Raw genomic sequence first — 23804 nt, forward strand, 5'->3', positions numbered from 1 at the left:
CAGTCGGAGGCCAAGGCATTATTAAGAGAATCCCTGGAGACGGCCACCTGATGCAGTTTTAATCTGACTGAGATACCTTTGGATGTTCGGCCGACATAGAATAAGTTACACTCTGAACAAGGAATGATATATAATACATTATTATCATTTCCAGAACTATTCTTAATCAACATGTTTTTTAGCGTACAATTATATTTAAACACTACCCCAATGTTTAGTTTTTTTTTCAAAAAGGGTATAACATCTAAAAAATAAGCATGAAATGGCAAACAAAGCATATTATTGATTGTTTACTTACTCTCTAACTGGACACTATAAAATGTTTTCTTAGCCTTATTCATATATTCTTCTAAGAAATATTTGGGATAGCAAAGATTTTTTGCAATTTTTTTAGGGTTCTCTTAATAATGCCATGGCCTCCCACTGGTTAGACTCAAGTCACAGAATTGGATGGCCAGAGGCTAAAAAAATAATCCATGTAAATGACTATATCGAAAGGAATATTGTTGAATCCTTTTTAATCTCCTGTACCAAAGGTACAAATTTGAATCTAAGCCCAGGTCAGTTTTCCGTTAATCCAGTATTATCCTTTTATCTAAAATCTGACCTTTCCGGAATTACTAAGAAACTGACAGCTGTTGGATCCCCTTCTCCTGTATAAACACGATGTCTTTATATAAGTATTCTCATTTTTGAGTCTGTTGATGTCCCAAATAGACGAAAGTACTAACTCCATTCAAGTCCTTTCCTTTTTCCTTCCGTGGCTATAATACATTTTATATTCATCATGTGTCAGCTTTCGTGATTTCTACACACACACACACACACACACACACACATATATATACATATATATATATATATATATATATATATATATATATATATATATATATATATATACACGTATATATATATATATATATATATATATATATATATATATATATATATATATATATATATATATATTTGATTCCAGTTATTTGATTCTCTGTATTTTGATTCCTGATAAGTTGATTCCCAGTATAGTTGATTCTTAGTAATTTGATTCCAACTTATTAATTAATAAATAAAGAATTTATGGTATTTTCTTCGAAGACCTATCTATTGTAAATTTGTTTTGTAAATAAATAGTCTACTGGCTTATTTACCCATATAGGTGTTTATTGATCAATAATTGTTTCAAAAGCACCAGTAAGAAGGAAACGTTGAAGTATTTGTAGAGAAACAATATTTATTTGAAAAATCATATATGAAATTTGATAGACAAGCGTACTTATAAAAAAAATTTTAAAATAGGAAATGATAGTTTTAGTAATGTAAAATCCTTGCAACAACTCTCAGGATTTTTTTTTTCCTGTGAATCATACCGCAAAAACAATATTTTTTAGTGTGTCGTTCAAGTCCTTGTATTTTCGTTTCGCTAGAATACCATGGCCATCATCAAACTAAACTTTTTTTCAAATGGGGAAGGCTCCCTTTTTTTTTCAATGCTAAAATTAACTTCCAAATGTTAGGATGAACACCTGAAACAACGCTCTGTAGAGCACAGTGGTAACTTTCTAAATTAATATTAATGCGAGATTGATCTTGCACAGTTCTCTATCGTAAATTCCATATTTGCACAAAAAAAAAAAAGTGGTGCTATTTGACTTCGTCGATTACCTCTACCATTTTTCAGTCGGTCCGGTTATTTGATTCTCTGTATTTTGATTCCTGATAAGTTGATTCCCAGTATAGTTGATTCTTAGTAATTTGATTCCAACTTATTAACTAATAAATAAAGAATTTATGGTATTTTCTTCGAAGACCTATCTATTGTAAATTGGTTTTGTAAATGAATAGTCTACTGGCTTATTTACCCATATAGGTGTTTATTGATCAATAATTGTTTCAAAAGCACCAGTAAGAAGGAAACGTAGAAGTATTTGTAGAGAAACAATATTTATTTGAAAAATCATATATGAAATTTGATAGACAAGCGAACTTATAAAAAAAATTTTAAATAGGAAATGATAGTTTTAGTAATGTAAAATCCTTGCAACAACTCTCAGGATTTTTTTTTTCCTGTGAATCATACCGCAAAAACAATATTTTTTAGTGTGTCGTTCAAGTCCTTGTATTTTCGTTTCGCTAGAATACCATGGCCATCATCAAACTAAACTTTTTTTCAAATGGGGAAGGCTCCCTTTTTTTTTCAATGCTAAAATTAACTTCCAAATGTTAGGATGAACACCTGAAACAACGCTCTGTAGAGCACAGTGGTAACTTTCTAAATTAATATTAATGCGAGATTGATCTTGCACAGTTCTCTATCGTAAATTCCATATTTGCACAAAAAAAAAAAGTGGTGCTATTTGACTTCGTCGATTACCTCTACCATTTTTCAGTCGGTCCGGTTATTTGATTCTCTGTATTTTGATTCCTGATAAGTTGATTCCCAGTATAGTTGATTCTTAGTAATTTGATTCCAACTTATTAACTAATAAATAAAGAATTTATGGTATTTTCTTCGAAGACCTATCTATTGTAAATTGGTTTTGTAAATGAATAGTCTACTGGCTTATTTACCCATATAGGTGTTTATTGATCAATAATTGTTTCAAAAGCACCAGTAAGAAGGAAACGTAGAAGTATTTGTACAGAAACAATATTTATTTGAAAAATCATATATGAAATTTGATAGACAAGCGAACTTATAAAAAAAATTTTAAATAGGAAATGATAGTTTTAGTAATGTAAAATCCTTGCAACAACTCTCAGGATTTTTTTTTTCTGTGAATCATACCGCAAAAACAATATTTTTTAGTCTGTCGTTCAAGTCCTTGTATTTTCGTTTCGATAGAATACCATGGCCACCATCAAACTAAACTTTTTTCAAATGGGGAAGGCTCTCTTTTTTTTCAATGCTAAAATTAACTTCCAAATGTTAGGATGAACACCTGAAACAACGCTCTGTAGAGCACAGTGGTAACATTCTAAATTAACATTAATGCGAGATTGATCTTGCACAGTTCTCTATCGTAAATTCCATATTTGCACAAAAAAAAGTGGTGCTATTTGACTTCGTCGATTACCTCTACCATTTTTCAGTCGGTCGTTCAAGTCCTTGTATTTTCGTTTCGCTGGAATACCGTGGCCACCATCAAACTGAAATTTTTTCAAATGGGGAAGGCTCTTTTTTTTTTTTTTCAATGCTTCCAAATGTTAGGAAGAACACTTGAAACAAAGTTTGTAGAGCACAGCGGTAACCTTCTAAATTATTATTAATGCGAGGTTGATATTGCACAGTTCCCTCACGTAAATTCCATATATGCACAAGAAAAAGTGGTGCTATTAGCCTTAGTCGATTACCTCTACCCATATTGCACCCAATATAGTATGCTTCAAAATAGGAAACCAGTTCTTGAGGTAAGTCCTCGTCGTCTGCAAACTCGTGAAAACTATCTACCACAACATCAATTAGAAGTAGTGACAGGGCAGAAAAACACCTAACTTTCACACTGAATTCGGCATCTCTGGGATATTCTTCTTTAAAGCCCAAACCTATAACCTTGCGATAAATGGAAAGGCATGATGAAATAGATTACGTATACAGCTCATATGCACTTTTTCAAAGTCCATCATGAAATCCTGGGGTTTTGAATTGGGGCAGAATTCCAAATTTTTGTCAAAAGTCTGTTACATGTTTCTTCTTTTTTGTCTGACAGGAGGACAAATAACCTTGGTACACTGAAGATATTAATCTGAATATGTAAAGTAAATAAATGGAAATATATTTTTGGCACATACATAAACGTTCCTTCCCCAGCTAAGTGTGATGTATGCATAAAATCATCAAGTCGCTGATTTGTTGCAAAAATTAGTAACTTACTTTCATCTGCTTCGCCGCTATCAAATTGTAGGAAAGCTTCACCACTGTCCAATTCCCTAACTCGTCTGGTATTATAAATCCAGTCCTACCTACAGGAAGTTGGGGAACTAATTCATTAATTTGACGCCATTTCCGGATGCTTCGACTTAAGCATAGTACCGATGGCAGTTGAGCTCTTTCATTTTCACTTAATCATGCACTACTTGACGCAATAAGTGACCGTGATGTTTCTTGGCCTGAAAGTGCGACAGCTTTCAAACTAGTTAAATCCTCGCATATTTTTTATTTTGTTTCACATGAACTGTGATGATGGTCACCAAGACGGTTCAACACCTTATAATCATTTTCTTCTGTTGAAGTATGCAGGCGTGCTTTACAGCTCTTCACATCACAGATCCAACAAATTTTTGATCCATCAGCATTTGTTCTATGCTTCTCGTATGTGTAATTTAAATGTGTGTGTGTGTTTGTGCGTATACACACACACACACACACACACATATATATATATATATATATATATATATATATATATATATATATATATATATATATATATATATTTATATATATATATATATATATGTATATATATATATATATATATATATATATATATATATATATATATATATATATATATATATATATAGATTGTTCGAAATCATACAGACTCTGAACATTTTACTTTTTTCCAAGAGAAAAGGAGAGAAATGAACAAAAATGAGAAAAAATAGTTCAATCATTATATGCATTAAATTTCTATGTAATTAGTTTTTTCGAAGAAAAACGGGTAAATAAAACTTTATCTTTTGTTCTTACATAAATTCTATATTATTCGTTAAAAACTATCTAATTATTCTTAACATAAGCAATTGAAGCTTTTTTCACCCATAGCCTTAGAAAATGTTTATAGAATACACTTTTTATGACTAGCCAAAACTTAAATCTACCACACAACCATCATTCTTTTACCCTCAATATTTCATTCCTACGCCTACATGGTTATTTATTAGATTAGAGTGGACCCTCTTTGTTACTTAAACTTAATTTCTGTTTCCCCCCCCCCTAGTGTAATATTTTCTTGCCTTGTCCTGGTGTGGAACCTCTAAAATTCCCGCTAGATTGTTCACCTGATATGCCTAAAACTTTGACCCGTGCCTGCCAAAACCTAATGTACATTGTTAATCAGGTATATATTGTTAAGCGCTCGCATAATCATACCTCCCCTGACCTTTACCTATCCTAGATTTGTAAACAGCTTTAACGCCTGCATTGCAAACCCTTCATCTCTCTCAGCACAGTTGAATCCTAAAACCACCCATCTCTTGTAAGAATATACAGTTTTCACTCTATTTAGAACGGACTGCCCCTTGGATCCTCCTGGCCAACAACGTACCTTCAAGTTAGAGCTCAAAGCTTCAACTCTCCAATCTCCTGGCGGATGAACTTTGTCCCCGCCAAAGCTCCTCCTATGAAACCTGAAAAGGAAGTTGACTTGCCTTAACGCTATTAGAAGTCTTTAGATGGTGATCAAGAGAAGTCTTTGGGTGGTGGTCTAGAGAAGTCTTTGGCTGGTGGCCTAGAGAAGTTTTTTCCTGGTGGCCACGAGAAGATTATGACGGGTGGCTCGAAGAAGTATAATTGTATTGGTGTCAGACTTAGACGGGCAGGAATACATCCTACAAACCCGCAAATTTCCCAAACTCAACTCAATACTAATCACACCCTGGTTTACTTTGTGTAATTCCTTGGCTGATGGTCGAGAGAAGTCTTTGGCTGATGGACAAGAGAAGTTTTTGACTGGTGGCCACAAGAAGTTTGTGACGGAGGGCTTGGAGAAGTATAATGGTACTGGTGGCAGACTTAGACGAGCAGGAATACATCCTACAAACCCTCAATCTACCCAAACGCAACTTAATACTAATCACAACAGGGTTTAATTTGTTTAATTATTCCCTGCAAACTGATCCAGATTTGCAATCGGTGTTTTTTTGTGTTTGCTACTGTCGTCACAGTTGAATTTATTTTATATAAAAAAGACAAGTTGAAACTGAAGAAACGTGTTATTGTTATACTCCATGTACAGAAAAGGGGATCAAGACTAACTAAAAATAACTAAATCGAGATTCATCAAGAAAAATAAAACCGGATATAATCATGCGAAACCCACATGGTCCCTCGAGCATAATTCATTACAAAACCCTCCCCATGTTATCAATATTCCGAGGACTAAGAGTTAATAGACGTCCGAATAAGTTGTGTGTGGGGAATTGTGCGCAGTCCAGTCCCCTTGAAGAGAGAAAAAATGTATTCTCTCGATATATAAGACGAAAGTCGGTCCTAAGCTTCTGACGGCACACTACACAATTCTGCCCACACATACACACACACACACACACGCACACACACACACACACTCACACACACACCATCTATATATATATATATATATATATATATATATATATATATATATATATATATATATATATATATATATATATGGCGTTGGAAGAGAAGGGGTAGGTATGATGATGACACCAAGTGCAGAAGAGGCATTAACCGAGTGGAGGACTGTAAATATTAGATTGTTACTAGAAAAGTATAAATCAAAGCAGTGAATTAGGAGAATTATAGTTTGCTATGCTCCAACAAATGATTCCCCTGAAGAGAGGAAAGACGAATACTATGAAGAACTGCAAAGGGTAATAGATGAGTTCCCTGAGGGAGATATGAAAACTGTGATTGGTGCCTTCAGTGTTAAGGTTTGAAGAAATAATACAGGTACAGAGAATGTGATGGGTGTCGAGGGTCTTGACGAAGTTGCAAATGAAAATGGAGCCCATTTCATAAGTTTCTGTACAGCAAACTATCTTGTTATTAGAAATACTTATTTTCAAAACTAGAACATCCACATGTATACTTGGACTTCACCATGTGGCAATTACAATAATTAAATAAATAACATTATTATTATTATTATTATTATTATTATAAATAGTAGTAGTAGTAGTAGTAGTAGTAGTAGTAGTAGTACTTGCTAGGCTACAACCCTAGTTGGAAAAGTATGATGCTATAAGCCCAGAGGCTCCAACAGGGAAAATAGCCCAGTGAGGAAGGGAAAAAAGGAAAATAAAAATATTTTAGGAAGAGTAACAATATTAAAATAAATATCTCCTATATAAACAATATAAACAATATATAAATTTAATTGATACAGGGGTACAAGTGTCACTGGTAAATGCGTCGGTTAATAAGGAAATTGAGAGGTATAATTGGGAAGTGAAAAGACAGTGTACGAGTGTGAAAATTCATGGAATAGGTCAGGGAAGTTTACTTGTTTGGGAAGAGGTGAGTATGGAAGTTGAACATAATTATATTGTAGTGGGGGAGAATGAAATGCCTAGTAGTTTTTTGATAGGAATTGAATTTTTAAGGTTGCATGTTGAGTCAGTTGATATCGGTGAGGGTTTGCTTTTGAAGAATGGCTGTAAGTTAATAGTAATTGAGGATAATAGCATATTTATGGCGAATTTTGTTGGCGTGATTGATATTACGAAGAGTGAAGATGATTTGTTGACCAAAGAAGAGGTGGAAGAGATGCAAGATAAATGTTTGGAGATTAATAGGATATGTGAATGTATTTTAAATGGTAGTAGGGTAGAAGAATGGCCGTCTGATTTGGAAGTATATAAGAAAGTTGATAAAAGATTTGTTGTTTGTAAGAATATTATGTATTTTTTGCATAGAGGAATGGATGAAGATATATATGTTCTTGTATTTCCGATGCATACAGCTGTATGTATGTGTATGTTAGTGCATGGCAGGTATGGGAATATGGGGAAGAATAAATTGTGGGAGTGCATGCAAGAGAGATTGTTTACGCCTGGGTTGAATCAAATTTGTGGGGATGTAGTGACTACTTGTGAGGATTGTCAGATGGGGAAGTATTAGAGCGTGCATGCAAGTCCGCCTGTTTTGATGTTACGCATGAAAGAACCATTTGATATGTTTGTGATTGATTGTGTTCCGTTGCCAGTGACTGCAAGGGGACACGTGGGAATGATTATTATGGTAGATCCCATGAGAAAGTTGACGTATCCAGTGCCTATAAAGAATAAAGGGAGCAAAACTGTAGCGAAAATGTTAAGTCAAGTCATGTTACCGATGTGAGTCTGTAAGCATGCGAAAATGTTAAGTGATAATGGACCTGAGTTTGTTGGATGGGAGTCTGAGCAGATGTTAAGAAAACGGGGAATTGAGCATGTGTATTCAACTGTATATGCCTAGTGCAAATTGTTTATCTGAAAAGACTGTAAGAACATTAACTGAAATTTTGCAGATAATAATTGGGATTTATATGTTGGGCGTGAGTTGCGGGCGTATAATGCGACGGTGCACAAGAGTACAGGCATGTCTCCTTGTAAGTATTTGTTGAATTTTGAAAAGGTAGTAAGACCGAGGTTGAGTGTGTCCGAGAATGATAGAGATGTTTGGAGGAAAGCGAATGAGATGTTTATAAGTTATAAAGTGGGAGAGAAAGTGTTATAAGAAGTAACTGAAAAGGGAAGAATGAATGCTAACAAGGTTCATGATAAGTTTGAAGGTCCATATGAGGTGTTAGATGTTGGTTATAGTGGGTTGAGTTATGTTTTGGGTAAAGTATGTGTGGATGGTAGTGTGGAAAAAGTTAGGGCACACCACAACCAGTTGTGTAAATGGAGGGGAGTGCCAGGATATATTCAGGAGAATGGGATGAATAAATGGCTGAAAATGAATAAGTATGAGCCCAATATGTGTGAGACATTAGGATTACAAGATAAACAATTATTGTTGATCGAGTATGGGAGGAAAAAGAATAAACATGACAAGGGTGTGAATGTACAGGTGAGTATGGAAGATAAATGTGTTAGTACAGATGAATCATGGCTGAGTATGAATGATACCTATAGTGTGTGGGGTTTTTCCTTATATGATGTAAAAGAAAGTATGACTGATGCGAGAATGAAAGATAGTAGAATGATAAGTAGCATGAATGAATCTTTTATTAAAGTAGAAAATGGTTTGGATGAAATGGATGAATTATTGACGGAAATAAGTGAAATTTTAGGGCCCGATGATAGTGAGGTAGATGGAATTGTACATGATATATTAGATGATAGGAAATTAGGTAAGAATAGTGTTAATGTAACGAATGATTGGGATAAGGAAGAAGTGAATGAGAGAGTGTATGAAGGCCCAGTTACTCGGAGTTGAGGTCCTGTTCCCAACTGCGACAGGGTTATGAACAAAATTAGGTAAGTGTAGTGTAAGACGGATTTGGCAAAGTAAGGGGAGAGGAATGTGGTTTATGACACTACCTGCCGCTACCATAAAGTGTTTTATCACATGCACTTGCTTCGCATAATGTTTATATAGGACTCTGGATGATTTCCACCCTGTATATGAGCGGAGCCTATCAAAATCCATGTGTTGAGAGAAGTTCAACGAAGATGCAACTTTTCTTGGATCGTCACCTGCAGGTGTACTGACAGGATCCGCTCTGAGAATAAAGTAGGTGAGTTTTGGCCTCAGTTGTTTTAGGGATAAATTTGATCCTGAGGTTTTGCCTCAGAAGAGCTGTCCCTCCTTGGTCTGAAGTTCTTCGAAGATAGACCATAAGACACTCTACTAGGTATAGAGAGAATCTTCCTTCACAGGGCAGATTCTCCAAGGACGTGGTGGGCAGCTCATTTTTGGCGAGAAAGGTAGTATCAGGGAAAAGATTCAGTTCTCCCGTTTCCATGAACTGTATATGGCCTTCATTCCTGGATAAGGCCACTATTTCACCAACTCTAGCCCCTGAGGCTATACCAAACAGAAATATCACTTTCTGTGTCAGATCCTTTAGGGTACAATCCTTATTGTTCATATTCGAGGCGTAGTGCAAGACTTTGTCCAATGACCATGATATGGGCTTTGGAGGGGTTGCTGGTTTGAGTCTAGCGCATGCTTTTGGTATCTCATTGAAGATTTTACCAGAAAGGTCCACCTGAAAGGAGTAAAGAAGAGGTCTAGTCAAAGCCGACTTACACGCAATTATTGTCGTGGAAGCAAGGCTTTGTTCGTGTAGGTGGATGAAGAAGGAGAGACAGATATCTATTGATATTTCTGTCGGTTTCCTTGCTATCACAAAGGAAACCCACTTCTTCCAAGACGATTCATATTGTCTCCTAGTTGAACTTGACTTGTATTCTTCGATGAAGTTGATCTTGTCTTTTGAGATTCCGAACCTTTTCTTGGCTGCTAAGTCGAGAAAATCCTGAGATGTAGGCTGTTGGTTCTCAAAGATGAAGCGTAGACAATCGATTTCTGAATCAGTTGGAATAGGACTGGGTTAGGCAGAGGAAACAGCTTCAGTTTCAATTCTAGAACTAGAGGGAACCAAATGCTTCTGGGCCATTTTGGGGCCACTACTGCCGCTGTTCCTCTGAAGGATCTTAACTTGTTGAGGACTTTCTGCAGAAGATTGGTTGGTGGGAACAGATAGATTCGATTCCATCTGTTCCAGTCAAGAGCCATGGCGTCTGTCGCTTCTGCTTGAGGGTCCTCGTAAGGGGCTATATAACGAGGTAGTTTCTTGTTGTCGCTCATTGCGAAAAGGTCGATCTGCAGTTCTGGGACTTTTTCCGAGATGGTGGAAAATGAGTTTGCATCTATGGACCATTCTGTCTCTATCGGCTTTCACCTGGATAGAGCATCGCCGTCACCTTGCGGAACCCTTACAGGTGAACTGCTGATAAATGCCATTTTCTCTTCCATGCTAGGTAGAAGATGGCTAACATCACGTGATTGATGTGAGGTGATCTCGAGCAATGTCGGTTTAGACATCCTTCTATTGCCTCATTGTCCAAGACCAGTTTGATGTGGACTGACCTGCGAGGGGATAGTTTCTTCAACGTTAGGAAGACTGCCATAGCCTCAAATACTTTGATGTGAAAGGTTTTGAACTGGTGCGACCAATTCCCCTGCACTTTCCTTTGTTGCAAATGGCCTCCCCATCCTTCCAGGGAGGCAGCTCTGTGTATTACCACTGATGGTGGAGGTGGTTGTACGGGAATTGTTCGTGCTAGCCTCTTGGCTGTTGACCAAGGCATTAGTAGCATGCGCAATCGGGTCGGTGTCAACCTTTGTTCTTCGAACGTTTGATGCGTATCTTCTCCAGACTCTCGACGCATCCTTTAACTGTGCTTTTAGCACTGAGTCTCTCACTGCTGCGAACTGGAGAGAACCCAATACTCTTTCCTGTTGGCGTCTTTAAATGCACTTATGTTTCAATAGTCTCTTGACAGATCCCGCTATCTATCTCCTCTTCTTCAGTGGAATAGAGACACGGTGTTACAGTAAGTTCCAATGGATTCATAAGCATTGAAACTTCTGATCTGGAAAAAGGCGAGACTTATTGCTGTTGATCTTAAAGCCTAGGTGCTCCAGGAACTGGATCACCTTTCCGGCTGCTTATAGACAAGTCGTCTTGGATGCTGCCCACACCAGCCAACCGTCCAGGTATCCTACTACCTGAATTCCTTCTGAGCGTAGTTGTTGGACGATTGTATCCGCAAGTTTTGTGAATATCCATGGGGCTATGTTTAGCCTAAAGGGCATTGATGTGAAGACATACTTTGTCTTCTGTATCCTGAATCCTAGGTAGGAGGAGAGGGGGCGGCTGACTGGTAGGTGCCAGTAAGCATCTGCCAGGTCTATTAAGACTGTGTATGCCCATTTTGGTAAAAGGGTCCTTATGTGTTGTAAGGTAAGCATCCGGAACTTGTTCTCGATGAACGTCTTGAGTGGAGACAAGTCTAGAATGACTCTGAGTTTGAACTTCGCTGTTCTTATCAACTTTTTGTTCAAGAGTTCCGAGGGATATTCTTCCAACAATGGGGTGGAGTGTTGGAAAAATTCTGGAAAAGGGGGTGGAATTTTTTTCCATTTCCAACCGAGTCCATTCTTGATTAGGCAGTGGGCCCAGGGATCAAATGTTCAACGATCCCGAAAGTGGAAGAGTCTCCCTCCTATCTGGAGCCTCTCATTGCTGAGAGGTTCCTGAGGACTTGCTTCCATGACCGCATCCTCTTCTACCCTTTGAAGGGGTTTCTTGAGTAGGCTCTTTTTGAGCCTCTACCTTTGTAGGGTCGAAAAGTAGTTGTGCGCCTCTCAAAACCTGGGGTAAACACAGGTGATTGGGCTACTAGCTTCTGAGAGACCATCTGGAAGGAGGTTCGCGGATGAGCTACCATTTGAGGCACTGTGGCCATTGTCACAGTCCGAAATTGTGCAGGTCTACTTGGTTACTTTGTTTTCCTGTTCATAGGTTGGGGACCACCATCTGAGGATGATTTCCTCTAGGAAGACATGCCCCACTTTTGGAGAAGGTTCCCATTCTCCATGGCAGCTTTGGCGATAACCTCCTGAACCACATCTTGTGGGAAGAGGTCTTTGCCCCAGATGCATGAAGTCATGAGCTTCCTGGGTTCGTGTTTGACCGTTGCTGCGGCAAACACATGCTCTCTACAGGCCCTCCTAGACCTGACGAAGGTATACATGTCCTTCACAAGGGTACACATGTGGGACTTGGCTAAAACCATATATAATTTTTGGGGCGTTGGTAATGCCTGCACACATTTCCAGGCAGTTCTGATGAGATAAAGAAGTGGCTAGTCTCTCTTTTGTCTCCTGTTCCCTTCTCAAAAGATGCTCCAGCAGCTTTGGAAGGCTCTCATTGAACTGCTAACTTGCTATCTCAGGATCAAACTTAGAGACGGAGAAGGTTAGATGAACTTCGTTCTACTTCTTCTTGCAGGTAAGCATGGCTGGAGATAATGGCTTACAACACTCTAGGACTGGGCATGGTTTGCACTCATCGTCTGCTCTCATGACACAGTCAAGGGCTTCCACCGAAAAGAAGAAAGCTCTGGAGGAAGGAGCAATGAAGGTTGGATGCCTCTTGCTCAATGCTGATACTTTGGAGTTGGTATATCCGGCTCCTTTTAGGGTCTTGGATAAGATAGCCTGTGCCTTGTCATGCTTGAAGACAATGACTTCCTTCGGTACCGTCTCCTACCGGATGCTGGTTCATCCCGCAGTCTCACGTAACAATCTGGGTATGCTGAAAAGCTGTGCCAGAATTGGAGATCTTCAATGGGGTTGGCCCCCAAGTTCTCAGATATATAGAGCTTTCCATTCATCATGGGCATGTGCTCCGTGTACTTCCAGGGGTTGGTTTCGGAGCAGTGAGCATCCCGAACATGTTCTCGATGAACTCATTGAGTGGAGACAAGTTTAGAATGAATGATTTTGTCCGAGTCTTTCTTGGGAACACAAAACAGTCTCCCCTGGAATTTGATGGACTTCGCTTTTCTTATTACCTTTTTGTTCAAGAGTTCCGAGGTATATTCTTCCAACAATGGGGTGGAGTGTTGGAAAAATCCTGGAAAAGCGGGAGGAATTTTTTTCCATTTCCAACCGAGGTTCATTCTAGATTAGGCCGTAAGCCCAGGGATCGAAGGTCCAACAATCCCGATAGTGGAAGATTTTCCTTCCTATCTGGAGCCTCTAATTGTTGATAGGTTCCTGAGGACTTGTTTCCGTGACCACGTCCTCCTCTACCCATGAAGGGGTTTCTTAAGGAACCTCTTTTTGAGCCGCTACTTTTGTAGGGTTTAAAGGTAGTTGTGTTCCTCTCAAAACGTGTGTTAAACACAGGTGATTGGGCTACTAACTGCTGAGGGACAATCTGGAAGGTGGTTTGCGACTGAGCTACCATTTGAGGCACTGTGGCCATGGTCACGGTCGGAAGTTGTGCAGGTCTACGTGATTTCTTTGTCTTCCTATTGTTAGGTTGGGGACCATCATCTGAGGATGATTTTGTCATGGAAGACATGCCCCACTTTTGGAGAAGGTTCCTATTCTCCGTGGCAGCTTTGGCGATAACCTCCTGAACCACATCTTGTGGGAAGAGGTCTTTGCCCAGATGCATGGAGGGATCAGCTTTCTGGGTTCGTGTTTGACCGTTACTGCGGCAAACACATACTCTATGCAGGTCCTCCTGGACCTGACAAAGGCATACAAGTCCTTCATAAGGGTAACCATGTGATACTTGTCTAAGACCATATACATGTCTGGGGCATTGGTAAGGCCTGCACACATTTCCAGGCAGTTCTAATGAGATAAAGAAGTGGCTACTCTCTCTTTTGTCTCCTGTTCCCTTCTCAAAAGATGCTCCAGCAGCTTTGGAAGGTGACCTGCTATCTCCGGAAAAAACTTAGAGACGGAGAAGGTTAGATGAACTTCGCTCCACTTCTCCTTGCAGGTAGGCTTTGCTAGAAATAATGGCTTACATTAGATTCGATTTCATCTGTTTCAGTCGAGAGACATGGCGTCTGTCGCTTCTGCTTGACGGCCCTCGTAAGGGGCTATATAACGAGGTAGTTTCTTGTTGTCGCTAGTTGTGAAGAGGTCGATCTGCAGTTCTGAGACTTTTTCCGAGATGAAGGAGAATGAGTTTGCATATAGGGACTATTCTGTCTCTATCGGCTTTCGCCTGGATAGAGCATCCACCGTCACATTGCGGAACCCTTGCTGGTGAACTGCTGATAAATGGTATCTTCTCTTCCATGCCAGGTAGAAGATGGCTATCATCACGTGATTGATGTGAGGTGATCTCGAGCCTTATCGGTTTACACATCTTACTATCACCTCATTGTCCAAGACCAGTCTGATGTGGACTTCCCTGCGAGGGGATAGTTTCTTCAACGTCAGGACACTGCCATAGTCTCTAAGATGTTGATGTGAAGGGTTTTGAATGGTGCGACCAATTCCCCTGCACTTTCCTTTGTTGCGAAAGGCCTCCTCATCCTTCCAGAGAGGCATCTGTGTGTATTACCACTGATGGTTGAGGTGGTTGTACGGGAATTGTTCGTGCTAGGCACTTGGCTGTTGACCCCGGCCTTAGTAGCATGCGCAATATGATCAGTGTCAACCTTTACTGATCTCTTTAAGCGTTTGAGGCGTATCTTCTCCAGACTCCTGACGCATCCTTTAACTGTGCTTTTAGCACTGAGTCTGTTACTGCTGCGAACGGGAGAGAACCCAAAACTCTTTCTTGTTGTCATCTTGATATCCTCATATGTTTCAATAGTCTCTTGACAGATCCCACCATCTCTCTCCTCTTCTTCAGTTGAATAGAGAGACGGTGTGACTGTAAGTTCCAATGGATTCCTAACCATTGAAACTTCTGAGCTGGAAAAAGGCGAGACTTCTTGCGGTTGATCTTGAAGCCTAGGTGCTCCAGAAACTGGATCACCTTTCCGGCTGTTTGTAGACAAGTCGTCTTGGATGCTGCCCACACCAGCCAATCGTCCAGGTATGCTACTACCTGAATTCCTTCTGAGCGTTGTTGTTGGACGATTGTATCTCCAAGTTTTGTGAATATCCTTGGGGCTATGTTTAGCCCAAAGGGCATGGATGAGAAGACCTACTTTGTCTTCTGTATCCTGAATCCTAGGTAGGAGGAGAGGGGGCGGCTGACTGGTAGGTGCCAGTAAACATCTGCCAGGTCTATTGAGACTATGTATACCCCTTTTGGTAAAAGGGTCCTTATGTGTTGTAAGGTAAACATCCGGAACTTGTTCCCGATGAACTTCTTGAGTGGAGAAAAGTCTAGAATGACTCTGAGTTTGTCCGAGTCCTTCTTGGGAACACAAAACAGCCTTCCCTGGAATTTGACGGACTTCGCTTTTCTTATTACCTTTTCGTTCAAGAGTTCCGAGGTATATTCTTCCAACAATGGGGTGGAGTGTTGGAAAAATTCTGGAAAAGGGGATGGAATTTTTTTTCCATTTCCAAGCGAGTTCATTCTTAATTAGGCCGTGGGCACAGGGATCGAAGGTCCAACGATCCCGAAAGTGGAAAATTCTCCTTCCTATCTGGAGCCTCATATTGCTGTGAGGTTCCTGAGAACTTGTTTCCGTGACTGCGTCCTCCTCACCCCATAGAGCGGTTACTTGAGGAGCCTCTACTTGAGCCTCCACTTTTGTAGGGTTTAAAGGTAGTTGTGTTCCTCTCAAAACGTGGGTTAAACACAGGTGTTTGGGCTACTACTTGCTGAGGGACAATCTGGAAGGTGGTTTGCGGCTGAGCTACCATTTGAGGTACAGTGGCTATGGTCACGGTCGGAAGTTGTGCAGGTCTACGTGGTTTCTTTGTCTTCGTGTTCTTAGGTTGGGTACCACCATGTGAGGATGATTTCCTCTAGGAAGATATGCTCCACTTTTGGAGAAGGTTGCTATTCTCCGTGGTGGCTTTAGCGATAACCTCCTGAACCACATCTTGTGGGAAGAGGCGTGTTTGACCGTTGCTGTGGCGAACACATGCTCTGTACAGGCACTCCTGGACCTGACAAAGGCATACAAGTCCTTCACAAGAGTACCCATGTGAGACTTGGCTAAGACCATATACATGTCTGGGGAGTTGGTAAGGCCTGCACACATTTCCAGGCAGTTCTGATGAGACAAAGGAGTGGCTAGTCTCTCTTTTGTCTCCTGTTTCTTTTCAAAAGATGCTCCAGCAGCTCTGGAAGGTTCTCATTGAACTGCTGACCTGCTATCTCAGGATCAAACTTAGAGATGGAGATGGTTAGATGAACTTCGTTCCACTTCTTGCAGGTAGGCATGGCTGGAGATAATGGCTTACAACACTCTAGGACTGGGCATGGTTTGCACTCATCGACTGCTCTCATGACACAGTCAAGGGCTTTCACCGAAAAGGAGAAAGCTCTGGAGGAAGGAGCAATGAAGGTTGGATGCCTCTTGCTCAATGCTGAGACTTTGGAGTTGGTATATCCGGCTCCTTTTATGGTATTAGATAAGATAGCCTGTGTCTTTTCATGCTCAAAGACAATGACTTCCTTCGGTACCGTCTCCTTACGGGATGCTGGTTCATCCCACAGTCTCATATAACAATCTGGGTATGCTGAAAAGCTGTGCCAGAATTGGAGATCTTCAATGGGTTTGGCCCCAAGCTCTCAAATATATAGAGCTTTCCATTCATCATGGGCATGTGCTACGTGTACTTCCAGGGGCTGGTTTCAGAGCAAGAACATTCGGAACATGTTCTTGATGAACTCCTTGAGTGGAGACAGGTTTAGAATGGCATCTGTCGCTTCTGCTTGACGGTCCTCGTAAGGGTCTATATAACGAGGTAGTTTCTTGTTGTCGCTAGTTGTGAAGAGGTCGATCTGCAGTTCTTAGGCTTTTTCCGAGATGAAGGAGAATGAGTTTGCATATAGGAACCATTCTGTCTATCGGCTTTCGCCTGGATAGAGCATCTGACAGCACATTGCGGAACCCTTGCCGGTGAACTGATGATAAATGGTATCTTCTCTTCCATGCCAGGTAGAAGATGGCTATCATCACGTGATTGATGTGAGGTGATCTCGAGCCTTATCGGTTTACACATCTTACTATCACCTCGTTGTCCAAGACCAGTCTGATGTGGACTGCCCTGTGAGGGGATAGTTTCTTCAACGTTAGGAAGACTGCTATTGCTTCAAAGATGTTGATGTGAGAGGTTTTGAATGGGTGAGACCAATTCCCCTGCACTTTCCTTTGTTCTGAATGGCCTCCCCATAATTCCAGAGAGGCATCTGTGTGTATTACCATTGATGGTCGAGGTGGTTGTACGGGAATTGTTCGTGCTAGGCACTTGGCTGTTGACCACGGCCTTAGTAGCATGCGCAATCTGATCGGTGTCAACCTTTATTGATTTCTTTGAGCGTTAGATGCGTATCTTCTCCAGACTCCTGACGCATCCTTTAACTGTGCTTTTAGTCTGTTACTGCTGCGGACTGGAAAAAACCCAAAACTCTTTCCTGTTGGCATCTTGAAATCCTCTTGTGTTTCAATAGTCTCTTGACAGATCCCGCTATCTCTCTCCTCTTCTTCAGTGGAATAGAGAGGTGTGACTGTAAGTTCCAATGGATTCTTAACAATTGAAACTTCTGAGCTGGAAAAAGGCGAGATTTCTTGCGGTTGATCTTGAAGCCTAGGTGCTCCAGGAACTGGATCACCTTTCCGGCTGTTTGTAGACAAGTCGTCTTGGATGCTGCCCACACCAGCCAATCGTCCAGATATGCTACTACCTGAATTCCTTCTGAGCGTTGTTGTTGGAGAAAACCCAAAACCCAAAACCCAAAACCCAGAACCCAAAACCCAAAACTCTTTCCTGTTGGCATCTTGAAATCCTCTTGTGTTTCAATAGTCTCTTGACAGATCCCGCTATCTCTCTCCTCTTCTTCAGTGGAATAGAGAGGTGTGACTGTAAGTTCCAATGGATTCTTAACAATTGAAACTTCTGAGCTGGAAAAAGGCGAGATTTCTTGCGGTTGATCTTGAAGCCTAGGTGCTCCAGGAACTGGATCACCTTTCCGGCTGTTTGTAGACAAGTCGTCTTGGATGCTGCCCACACCAGCCAATCGTCCAGGTATGCTACTACCTGAATTCCTTCTGAGCGTTGTTGTTGGACGATTGTATCCCCAAGTTTTGTGAATATCATTGGGGCTAGGTTTAGCCCAAAGGGCATGGATGAGAAGACATACTTTATCTTCTTTATCCTGAATCCTAGGTAGGAGGAGAGGAGGCAGCTGACTGGTAGGTGCCAGTAAACATCTGCCAGGTCTATTGAGACTATATATGACCCTTGTGGTAAAAGGGTCCTTATGTGTTGTAAGGTAATTATCCGGAACTTGTTCTTGAAGAACTTCTTGAGTGCAGACAAGTCTAGAATAACTCTGAGTTTTTCCTAGTCCTTCTTGGGAACGCAAAAAAGCCTTCCCTGGAATTTTATGGACTTCGCTTTTCTTATTACCTTTTTGTTCAAGAGTTCTGAGGTATATTCTTCCAACAATGGGGTGGAGTGTTGGAAGAATTCCGGAAAAGGGGGTGGAATTTTGTTCCATTTCCAACCGAGTCCATTCTTGATTAGACCATGGGCCCAGGGATCAAAGGTCCAACGATCCCGAAAGTGGAAGAGTCTCTCTCCTATCTTGAGCGTCTTATTGCTGAGAGGTTCCTGAGGACTTGTTTCCGTGACCGCTTCCTCTTCTACCCCTGGAGGGGTTTTTTGAGGAACCTCTTTTTGAGCCTCTACCTTTGTAGGGTTGAAAGGTAGTTGTGTGCCTCTCAAAACGTGGGTTAAACACAGGTGATTGGGCTCCTAGCTTCTGAGGGACCATCTGGAAGTTAGTTTGCGGCTGAGCTACCATTTGAGGCACAGTGACTATGGTCACGGTCGGAAGTTGTGCAGGTCTACGTGGTTTCTTTGTCTGCCAGTTTTTAGGTTGGGGACCACCATCTGAAGATGATTTCCTCTTGGAAGACATGCCCCACTTTTGGAGAAGGTTCCTATTCTCCGTGGTGGCTTTAGCGATAACCTCCTGAACCACATCTTGTGGGAAGAGGCGTGTTTGACCGTTGCTGCGGCAAACACATGCTCTGTACAGGCACTCCTGGACCTGACGAAGGCATACAAGTTCTTCAACAAGGGTACCTATGTGAGACTAGGCTAAGACCATATACATGTCTGGGGAGTTGGTAAGGCCTCCACACATTTCTAGACAGTTCTGATGAGACAAAGAAGTGGCTAGTCTCTCTTTTGTCTCCTGTTCCCTTCTCAAAAGATGCTCTGGCAGCTTTAGAAGGTTCTCATTGAACTGCTGACCCGCTATTTCCGGATCAAACTTAGAGACGGAAAAGCTTACATGAACTTCGTTCCACTTCTCCTTGCAGGTAGGCAAGACTGGGCATGGTTTCCCCTCATCAACTGCTCTCTTGACACAGTTAAGGGCTTTCACCGAAAAGGGGAAAGCTCTGGAGGAAGGAGCAATGAAGGTTGGATGCCTCTTGCTCAATGCTGAGACTTTCGAGTTGGTATATACGGCTCCTTTTAGGGTCTTGGATAAGATATCCTGTGCCTTGTCATGCTCAAAGACAATGACTTCTTTCGGTACCGTCTCCTTACGGGATGCTTGTTCATCCCGCAGTCTCACTTAACAATCTGGGTATGCTGAAAAGCTGCGCCAGAATTGGAGATCTTCAAGGGGTTTGGCCCCAAAGTTCTTGGAGATATAGAGCTTCCCATTCATCATGAGCATGTGCTCCGTGTACCTCCAGGTGGTGGTTTCAGAGCAGTGAGCTATGTCGGATACTCTAGGGGGCTTAGCAAAGCCTCTGGAAGCGCCCGAGCATTTCCCTTCCCTTACCTCTTTCTTCGTCTCTTTGAGATCTTGCTTAATCTCCTGCTGTTCCTTCCAGAACACTGCCAACATCTGCTGGATCAACTCTAGGAGCACTTCGCTCCTGCCAACCTCCACATCGGGTAGGGGAGTTGGGGCTGAACAGGTTGATGGCACAGAATATATGCCATCATGGTGAACTGAGGTTCCTCAGTTACCGTCGAAACAGATCCAAATTCCTCCGTAGGTGGTTGAACCACATCTTCTTCAAGGTCTTCTTGGTGGATGTCCATGCTTTCCAGTGCCTTGTTAATGTCTGCGTCCACTGTCAGTTGGATGAAGGGAGGCTTGACCTGTACCTGGGGCACAACCGCACTGGATTGAGCCTTAGGGAACAGATGGCACCCTAAAGATTCATTAGTTAGGTAAGGTCCCGGAGAGTTCTTCTTGAAACCTCTTACCCACCTCCGAAGAGTTTCTCTTGCGTTATTGTTTGACTCTGTAGTGTCAGGGATCTCTTCTCCAAAGACTTCAGTCATCAAGGCCGAGCAGATGGAGCAACCCTCCTGGTCCCAGTACCTCAGGGATCCAGATACGATGCAGCAGGGGGCATGAGACCTACACATCGTATACCCACAAAAGTCCCTTCTCTTGTGGTTGCAGAACATGACTGCACACTTCACCATTGGCTCCTCCTGTAAGGAAAGAAAAGGGGAAATTAGTATTGAGTTGTTCATATCATTGATATAAATGCATACTTATCAAATAGTAATACTTACTATTATATTTAATTGCTTAGGATGGTAAGCTAAACAGGAAATAGGAAAGACACATATCTGTGACTCTTCTCCCAGGCAATTTCTGTGACCTCTGTCAATATTAACATTTAATTTCCCTATAAGGGAAAATACAGAGTGGAATAACTCACATACGTAGAGCCGGAGTCAATGATCCTCACCTCAACATATTATAAAGTCCCAACAATATACTGTGAAAGGATACACAGAATATGTTAGAAATACTTGTACTACTGTATTATTGTATACTGTAGTTTTCTAACTGCTGTATTGTTATATACTGTAGTTATACTGGCTACTGTATTGTTGTATACTGTAGTTTTACTGGTATACTACAGGGGTTAGGCTAGTGCCTAGTGGCACTGACTTATAGAGAGAGAGAAAGAATGGAAAGGAGGATTTCCTATTATTATGGTTTAGCACAATAACTAGAAGTGTAGAAGGGCTGCTGCCACCTACTGTCTCCTTCCCAGAATGAGAGTTCTAATGGAAGGGGAGGAATGCATCTGATTCTAGCTTCAATCTAGCCACAACTTTTGCCGCATACTGTACTGCTGGTTGCTAGGTTTGTGGATGGCAGTCCAAGAGAGAACTGAAGAATTCTCAACAGTGTAATGGGTTTCCCACCGGCAGCCATCAGGGCCGACTCAGTCTTTCCCCCCTGGGCATTCACTTCCGGTGAAGGAGGGACATAAGGGGGAGTTGGCCGAGGCGGCAACCCAACCGCAGCTGGTAGGGTCCTGGCCAGCAACTTAGTCAACCCGGCAAGCCGGGATGATTGTAAAATACCGGCCAAAAGAACGTTGTGATGGCTAGGCTGACACTAAAGGACAGAGGGGGGAGGGAAAAGGGTCTTATAGTTTGCAGGGAAGAAAGGCCGCGGCAAGAATACCGTCTACTTTCGACTGTAAACCAAGGAAGCATGGCTTCCTGTGCTGACGCCGTAGTGATCAGCTTAGGAATCGGAATTCCCCTGTCGGTGACATTGTCGGCTATAAGAAATGTTTTATAGTCTACAAGGGAGAAAGGCAGCGGCAGGTATGCCACCTACTTTCGGTTGTAAACTAAGGAAGCATAGCTTCCCATGCCGACAACATTGTGGGCAGCAGAGGAATCACGATTCCCCTGTCAGCAACATTGTTGGCTGCAAGACAATACACCCTGAGTTATCGTCATACTTCGAAGCCGGGACCCTCGGCGGCAAAGAAGATCGACGGTAAAACTATCTAAGTCAATCCGGAGTTAACTACTCAGTGGCGATGACGAAAGATAGGGTTGCCACTTGGGATGGCAGCGCTCAAGGGGGTGAAAGGGTTTATCCTCATTTCTCTAAAATAGAAATGTATCGAACTATACCAATAAATTCTAGGGGATATATATCCCCAACCGAATTGATAGGAACGATACAAGAAGTTAAACAATAGGATTTACATTACTAATGTATACAGAATGGGTTAGGCTAGCCCAACTCGGGTGGGGACCGCAGCTACGAGTGATACCTCCGGGGTCCTCGTCGTTTACGAAAGTAACATTACATAGCAGAAGAGGAAATATTATATGTATGTAATCTTCACTAGTGTAATTTGCCTAACTAGCTAAAATTTTCTTTGTAGCTAAATACCGGGAGCGTTCCACTACTAACTAAATAATTTACCTTTATGGCGTGCAACAGTGGTTTCAAAATGGCTGCCTCCTGGGTTGGCAGCACTCCACTTAACATACTTAAATTATACAAATTTAACTGTGGGAAGGGAACTGTAAATAATACACAGGAAAGATCAAATACTCCACTTTCCAGAGGATGAAGATGCTGGAGATTTCATGATAATAATCCAATGAACCGTAACAACAGCGAGAGAAACGTAGCAGCGCACTTAGCTTAAATGCTACAGTTGAAAGGAAGTAGTACAGGAAGGGGGTCCACAAGGTACCTTGATAATGGCTCCCCTTTCATTCGCCACTCTTCCCCCTAAAAGAGTTAAATCTATTCGGGGTGAAGATTGCTATGTGTCGTATCAAAAAATACGTCCCCTGATTTAGTGCGATATCCTTAAAGATATGTTAAGGATACTCGCGCCAGGAGTTAGAATTCTGGAGACCTATGGTTATTCTCTGGGAGTATCACTGTAGCAAATATCTCTTAGAAAGCTACCTAAAGGAACCTTCCATCAGGACGACATGGCCCAGCCCAAAATAGCATTAATGTTCTACTGACTGATCTGACTAAGAAGGGGATACTGTGGCAGAAGCATCAAGGAAAGGTGTATAACAATCTGAAGGCTATACAGTTAAAAAAAAAATGCTACAGCTTCCAGACTTGAATAGAAGATTCTTATTCAGAACCCATACTTTGCACTTGATACTATGAGCTGTGTTACTACAGAAATAAGAATAAGACATGTTCTCTGTGAATTTGGCCAGCTGCAAAATGTTGGACATAGAGAAGAGATGAATCATAAATGGAGAAAAATGCTTTTCTTCATGATGTGGGCTCTACAGAAATTCAAATGTATCTGTAAAATGTGAACTTTACATTAAAATCTTATCACCAACCTTTTTGCCATTTTTAAACAATTTAATGTTTAGAAATGACAGAATATTGATACAGGTAATGCTCTTTTAAAATTATCGGTTTAGAAAAGATGTAAAAGGCATTTCAATGTTGGACCTGATCTCCTAAGTAAAATTAAGGAAGAATAATAATGTTTATCTCTTTTTTTTCGAGTATAAAATTAATCGCAAGGCTAAAGTTATGACTGTCTGCCAGCACCGGATTAATTCGTCTGAAAGATAAGTTGTGCATGCGCCGGTCCAACATCTTTGGTTAGACCAAGGAAGTTCTTCATTATCTGCTTTA

The 23804-nt window shown here is 41.1% G+C and overlaps 1 protein-coding gene across 1 annotated transcript in view; it reads right to left on the bottom strand.

The window, feature by feature from the left end:
* Positions 1–23804, bottom strand: part of LOC137643115 (nephrin-like) — a 126639-nt gene that overhangs the window by 28715 nt on the left and 74120 nt on the right. The gene's annotated exons all lie outside the window — the stretch shown is intronic.

The sequence above is a fragment of the Palaemon carinicauda genome, chromosome 6, assembly GCF_036898095.1.
Source record: "Palaemon carinicauda isolate YSFRI2023 chromosome 6, ASM3689809v2, whole genome shotgun sequence".
Lineage (NCBI taxonomy): Eukaryota > Metazoa > Arthropoda > Malacostraca > Decapoda > Palaemonidae > Palaemon > Palaemon carinicauda.